This window comes from Lampetra fluviatilis, chromosome 76 (genome assembly GCF_964198595.1).
Source record: "Lampetra fluviatilis chromosome 76, kcLamFluv1.1, whole genome shotgun sequence".
Classification (NCBI taxonomy): Eukaryota; Metazoa; Chordata; class Hyperoartia; order Petromyzontiformes; family Petromyzontidae; genus Lampetra; species Lampetra fluviatilis.
In genome coordinates this window covers 3,762,241-3,769,740 of record NC_136350.1, presented here as the reverse complement: position 1 = coordinate 3,769,740, position 7,500 = coordinate 3,762,241, and the positions used below count along the sequence as shown (strand labels likewise).

Genomic DNA, 7,500 nt, shown 5'->3' with positions numbered 1-7,500 from the left:
TTACAATAACATTCAGCCGAACCATGCTAATGCATTGTACGGTTTACAATAACATTCAGCCGAACCATGCTAATGTATTGTACGGTTTGTAATAGCATTCAGCTGGACCATGCTAATGCATTGTACGGTTTGTAATGCGTGTGCTAAACATTGCCTATCTATTGTACGATCTTCAATGCGACATCCATTACGCATTAACACTTATCCATTGTACATTTTACAATACAGCCACGCGAATGTAAATGGTACCACGGATAAGGGGCTGCGCCCGCCGCTTAACCATTGCACGAAATTCGAATCTAGAATCGCGATTGTAAATGGTAGTTCTCAACGCTTTAGAAAACGTAGAGCGGATAGATCCGCGCAATTGTAAATGCTACCACGCACAAGCACGGCCGCTTTAATAACAACAATCAGCTGTTTGCGTCACGACGACGGTGGTCGTGGTCGTGGTGGTGTGGGTCTCTATGAGTCTCTGTGTGAGTGGTGAGTCTGTGGGTCTCTATGAGTCTCTGTGGGTCTCTGTGGGTCTCTGTGTGAGTGGTGAGTCTGTGGGTCTCTATGGGTCTCTGTGGGTCTCAATGAGTCTCTGTGGGTCTCTGTGTGAGTGGTGGGTCTGTGGGTCTCTATGAGTCTCTATGGGTCTCTATGAGTGTGGGTCTCTATGGGTCTCTATGAGTCTCTATGGGTCTCTATGGGTCTCTATGAGTCTCTATGAGTCTCTATGTGAGTGGTGAGTCTATGGGTCTCTGTGGGTCTCTATGAGTCTCTATGAGTCTCTATGAGTCTCTGTGGGTCTCTATGAGTCTCTATGAGTCTCTATGTGAGTGGTGAGTCTATGGGTCTCTGTGGGTCTCTATGAGTCTCTATGAGTCTCTATGGGTCTCTATGGGTCTCTATGAGTCTCTATGTGAGTGGTGAGTCTATGGGTCTCTATGAGTCTCTATGAGTCTCTATGGGTCTCTATGAGTCTCTATGGGTCTCTATGAGTCTCTATGGGTCTCTATGAGTCTCTATGGGTCTCTATGGGTCTCTATGAGTCTCTATGTGAGTGGTGAGTCTATGAGTCTCTATGAGTCTCTATGAGTCTCTATGAGTCTCTATGAGTCTCTATGTGAGTGGTGAGTCTATGGGTCTCTGTGGGTCTCTATGAGTCTCTATGAGTCTCTGTGGGTCTCTATGAGTCTCTGTGGGTCTCTATGAGTCTCTATGAGTCTCTATGGGTCTCTATGAGTCTCTATGTGAGTGGTGAGTCTATGGGTCTCTGTGGGTCTCTATGAGTCTCTATGAGTCTCTGTGGGTCTCTGTGGGTCTCTATGAGTCTCTGTGGGTCTTATTGAGTCTCTATGAGTCTCTATGAGTCTCTATGAGTCTCTGTGGGTCTCTATGAGTCTCTGTGGGTCTCTATGAGTCTCTGTGGGTCTCTATGAGTCTCTGTGGGTCTCTATGAGTCTCTGTGGGTCTCTGACTGGGCTGGTGAGTTCGTGATCGACATCTCTGTGTGAAGTGTAAATTCACCTTTTGCCTGAACGCCTTTTCACGCAAACCCCGTCGTGGGTTGCGTTGTCGGCTGACATTAACGAGATTTCAGATTTAATTAAGTAATCGATTGACGATTAATCGATTAATTAATTGCCTACGACACGCCTCTCACCCGCGGCACCTATCCAGTGTACGTTATTCAATAACAGCCGCCGCCCGAGCGCGCTTATAGAGACTACGGTTTACAATCGAGGGGGGTGGGGTCCGCATTGTAAAACGCACAACGGATAGGTCCGTGCAATTGAAAACTCCAGCACTGATAGGCCGCGCGTGTCGACGAGGCGCCCTATGCGTTGTAGGTTATTCAGACGGCTATTTGACTTGTGACGTTTAAACAGTTGACCTGCAGCCCTCACAGAGACCCACAGAGACCCATAGAGACCCACAGAGACCCACAGAGACCCATAGAGACCCACACTCATAGAGACCCACAGAGACCCACAGAGACCCATAGAGACCCACAGAGACCCACACTCATAGAGACCCACAGAGACCCACAGAGACCCACAGAGACCCACACTCATAGAGACCCACAGAGACCCACACTCACAGAGACCCACAGAGACCCACAGAGACCCACAGAGACCCACACTCATAGAGACCCACAGAGACCCACACTCATAGAGACCCACAGAGACCCACAGAGACCCACACTCATAGAGACCCACAGAGACCCACAGAGACCCATAGAGACCCACACTCACAGAGACCCACAGAGACCCATAGAGACCCACACTCACAGAGACCCATAGAGACCCACAGAGACCCACAGAGACCCACACTCATAGAGACCCATAGAGACCCATAGAGACCCACACTCACAGAGACCCACAGAGACCCACAGAGACCCATAGAGACCCACACTCACAGAGACCCACAGAGACCCATAGAGACCCACACTCACAGAGACCCACAGAGACCCACAGAGACCCATAGAGACCCACACTCACAGAGACCCACAGAGATCCAAACGCATAGACCTATAGAGAGACCTCCTGTAGACCAGGCGAGGCAGTCAACATCTCACAGGGTCTGGGATCGAACCCACAAACTCCTCATCGATACAGCGCGTGCAGTGCTCAAGGTACTGATACGCCTATCCATTGTAGGTTATCGAACGCGTCTGGCGATTGCAAACGGTAGCGCGGATAAGCATCCCCATCTCATCGATACCTCAATACCTCAGGACCCCATTAATATCTGATCAACACATCATCGATATATCATCGATACCTCATCGATATATCATCGATACCTCATCAATATATCATCGATACCTCATCAATATATCATCGATACCGCTTTGACATCTTTAAATCTCGCCGTGATATCGCATTGACGCGCTTATCCATTGTAGGTTATCGAACGCGACGTGCAATTGGAAAAGGTAGCGCGCATAGGCATACCCACCTCATCTCATCAGTACCTCATGAATATCTCGTCAATATTTGATCATTAAACCATCGATACCTCATGGATACCTCATCGATACCTCTACAAATCATCGCTAACACCTCGCTAGAGCTAAGATTGTGTAACCTTTTTAAATCGCGTGAGGTGATATTCTATTGACGCGCCCATCCATTGTAGGTTATCAAACGCGACGGGCGATTTAAAACGGTAGCGCGGATAAGCATCCCCACCTCATGTCATCGATACCTCGTCATCGATAGCTCGTCATCGATACCGCGCTATGAAGCTCAGATTTTACATCTTTAAATCGTGCAGAGATTTAGCAAAAAAAACCCGCACTTATCCATTGTAGGTTATCTAACGCGACGTGCAATTGCAAAAGGTAGCGCGGATAGGCAGCCCCACCTCCTCCACCTCCTCCACCTCCTCCTCCTCCACCTCCTCCAACGGTCGCTCCAGTTCCTCCGGTCACCATCAACATCATCACCATCATCACCATCATCATCTGCACCACCATCATCTGCACCATCACCATCACCACCATCACCAGCTGCTGCTGCTGATGCTGCTGCTGCTTCCCACAGGCGAGATTCTCTCTCGCAGGGATTGCTGCAAAGTGGGGGGAGAGCCCCTCCCCCTCATCCCCTCTCCACCCCCCCCCTCCATCACCCCCCCCCTCCATCACCCCCCCCCTCTCCACCCCCCCCCTCCATCACCCCCCCCTCTCACCCCCCCCCTCCATCACCCCCCCCTCTCCATCACCCCCCCCCTCCATCACCCCCCCCTCCACCCCCCCCCCTCCATCACCCCCCCCTCCATCACCCCCCCCCTCCACACCCCCCCCCTCCACCCCCCCCCTCCATCACCCCCCCCTCTCCATCACCCCCCCTCTCCATCACCCCCCCCCTCCATCACCCCCCCCTCCATCACCCCCCCCTCCATCACCCCCCCCCCTCCATCACCCCCCTCTCCATCACCCCCCCCCTCCATCACCCCCCCTCTCCATCACCCCCCCCTCCATCACCCCCCCCTCTCCATCACCCCCCCCCCCCTCCATCACCCCCCCCTCCATCACCCCCCCCCCTCCATCACCCCCCCCCTCCATCACCCCCCCCTCTCCATCACCCCCCCCTCTCCATCACCCCCCCCCCTCCATCACCCCCCCCCCCTCCATCACCCCCCCCTCCATCACCCCCCCCTCCATCACCCCCCCCTCTCCATCACCCCCCCCTCCATCACCCCCCCCTCTCCATCACCCCCCCCCTCTCCATCATCCCCCCCTCCATCACCCCCCCCTCCATCACCCCCCCCTCTCCATCACCCCCCCCCCCCTCCATCACCCCCCCCTCCATCACCCCCCCCCCTCCATCACCCCCCCCTCCATCACCCCCCCCCTCTCCACCCCCCCCCTCCATCACCCCCCCCCTCCATCACCCCCCCCTCTCCATCACCCCCCCCCTCCATCACCCCCCCCTCCATCACCCCCCTCCTCCATCACCCCCCTCTCCACCCCCCCCCCCCCATCACCCACCCCCCCTCCATCACCCCCCCCCCCTCCATCACCCCCCCCCCTCCACACCCCCCCCCCTCCATCACCCCCCCCTCTCCATCACCCCCCCCCCCATCACCCCCCCCTCCATCACCCCCCCCCCCTCCATCACCCCCCCCCTCCATCACCCCCCCCCCCCTCCATCACCCCCCCCCTCCATCACCCCCCCCCCCTCCATCACCCCCCCCCACCATCACCCCCCCCCATCACCCCCCCCCCTCCATCACCCCCCCCCCCTCCATCACCCCCCCCCTCTCCATCACCCCCCCTCCACACCCCCCCCCCCTCCATCACCCCCCCCCACACCCCCCCCCCCTCCACACCCCCCCCCCCCATCACCCCCCCCATCAACCCCCCCCCTCCACACCCCCCCCCATCACCCCCCCCCCCTCCATCACCCCCCCTCCATCACCCCCCCCCTCCACACCCCCCCCCTCCATCACCCCCCCTCCATCACCCCCCCCCCTCCATCACCCCCCCCCACCACCCCCCCCCCACCACCCCCCCCCTCCATCACCCCCCCCCCCCTCCACACCCCCCCCCTCTCCATCACCCCCCCTCACCATCACCCCCCCCCCTCCATCACCCCCCCCACCACACCCCCCCCCCCCCTCCATCACCCCCCCCACCATCACCCCCCCCCCTCCATCACCCCCCCCTCCATCACCCCCCCCCCCCTCCATCACCCCCCCTCCATCACTCCCCCCCCTCCATCACCCCCCCCTCCACACCTCCCCCCCCACCATCACCCCCCCTCTCCATCACCCCCCCCCTCCATCACCCCCCCCCCCCCCCCAACACCCCCCCCCCTCCATCACCCCCCCCACTCCATCACCCCCCCCCTCCATCACCCCCCCCCCCCCCACACCCTCCCCCCACCATCACCCACCCCCCTCCAACACACCCCCCCCACCAACACCCCCCCCCCATCACCTCCCCCCCCTCCATCACCCCCCCCTCTCCATCACCCCCCCCTCCATCACCCCCCCCTCTCCATCACCCCCCCCCCCTCCATCACCCACCCCCTCTCAATCACCCCCCCTCCATCACCCCCCCCTCTCCATCACCCACCCCCTCTCAATCACCCCCCCTCCATCACCCCCCCCCCTCCATCACCCCCCCCCTCCATCACCCCCCCTCCATCACCCCCCCCCCCCTCCATCCCCCCCCCCCCTCCATCACCCCCCCCTCCATCACCCCCCCCCCTCCATCACCCCCCCCCTCCATCACCCCCCCCCCTCCATCACCCCCCCCTCCATCACCCCCTCCCCTCCATCACCCCCTCTCCATCACCCCCCCCCTCCATCACCCCCCCCCCTCCATCACCCCCCCCCCCTCCATCACCCCCCCCCTCCATCACCCCCCCCCTCCATCACCCCCCCCTCCATCACCCCCCCCCCCCTCCATCCCCCCCCCCCCTCCATCACCCCCCCCTCCATCACCCCCCCCCCTCCATCACCCCCCCCTCCATCACCCCCCCCCCTCCATCACCCCCCCCTCCATCACCCCCTCCCCTCCATCACCCCCCTCTCCATCACCCCCCCCCTCCATCACCCCCCCCCCTCCATCACCCTCCCCCCTCCATCACCCCCCCCCCTCCATCACCCCCCCCTCCATCACCCCCCCCCTCCATCACCCCCCCCCCCCTCCATCACCCCCCCCCCCCCCCCTCCATCACCCCCCCCCTCCATCACCCCCCCCCCTCCATCACCCCCCCCTCCATCACCCCCCCCCCTCCATCACCCCCCCCTCCATCACCCCCCCCCCCTCCATCACCCCCCCCTCCATCACCCCCCCCCCTCCATCACCCCCCCCCTCCATCACTCCCCCCCCCCCTCCATCACCCCCCCCTCCATCACCTCCCCCCCCTCCATCACCCCCCCTCTCCATCACCCCCCCCCCTCCATCACCCCCCCCCTCCATCACCCCCCCCCCCCTCCATCACCCCCCCTCTCCATCACCCCCCCCCTCCATCACCCCCCCCTCTCCATCACCCTCCCCCCTCCATCACCCACCCCCTCTCAATCACCCCCCCTCCATCACCCCCCCCTCCATCACCCCCCTCTATCACCCCTCCCTCCATCACCCCCCCCCCCCTCCATCACCCCCCCCTCTCCATCACCCCCCCCTCCATCACCCCCCCCTCCATCACCCCCTCCTCATCACCCCCCCCCTCCATCACCCCCCCCTCCATCACCCCCCCCCCCTCCATCACCCCCCCTCCATCCCCCCCCCCCCTCCATCACCCCCCCCTCCATCACCCCCTCCCCTCCATCACCCCCCCCCCTCCATCACCCCCCCCTCCATCACCCCCCCCCCCTCCATCACCCCCCCTCCATCACCCCCCCCCCTCCATCACCCCCCCCCTCCATCACCCCCTCCCCCTCCATCACCCCCTCCCCCCTCCATCACCACCCCCCCTCCATCACCCCCCCCCCTCCATCACCCCCCCCTCCATCACCCCCCCCCCTCCATCACCCCCCCCTCCATCACCCCCCATCTCCCCCCTTTCCCCCTCTTTCCCCCCCTCTCCCCCCCTTCCTCTCCTTCAACGTCATGACGTCATCGCGCACCAATGGGGGCGGGGATGTACGGTGCGTCATTGCGTCACCACGCACGACGCGGTGTGTGCGGTGACGTCATCGCGCAACCCCGAGGGTTGTGGAGGCGTGTTGTGACGTCACGAGCATGTTTATAAACAAACATCAATGACGTCATGGCGGTTCGAGTGCGGTGGTGGGGATAAGCGTGGGGGGTACACACAGACAAAGCTCCCCCGTGTAGCCTCTAGCAGGCTGTAGGGGCAAGTGCTGTCAGTAGCACCTACACACAGACAAAGCTCCCCCGTGTAGCCTCTAGCAGGCTGTAGGGGCAAGTGCTGTCAGTAGCACCTACACACAGACAAAGCTCCCCCGTGTAGCCTCTAGCAGGCTGTAGGGGCAAGTGCTGTCAGTAGCACCTACACACAGACAAAGCTCCCCCAGGTAGCCTCTAGC

At 61.4% G+C, this 7,500-nt stretch overlaps 1 long non-coding RNA gene across 2 annotated transcripts in view; it reads right to left on the bottom strand.

The window, feature by feature from the left end:
* Nucleotides 1-3,559, bottom strand: part of LOC144953438 (uncharacterized) — an 8,501-nt gene extending 4,942 nt beyond the window's left edge. Inside the window, exon 1 of one of the 2 annotated variants that reach the window (XR_013640810.1) lies at nucleotides 3,370-3,559. This is a non-coding gene — a long non-coding RNA (uncharacterized LOC144953438). Of the gene's footprint in view, nucleotides 1-3,360 lie in introns of both variants that reach the window. The other variant, XR_013640809.1, reaches the window with a different exon arrangement.
* Between the last annotated feature and the right edge of the window lie 3,941 nt (nucleotides 3,560-7,500).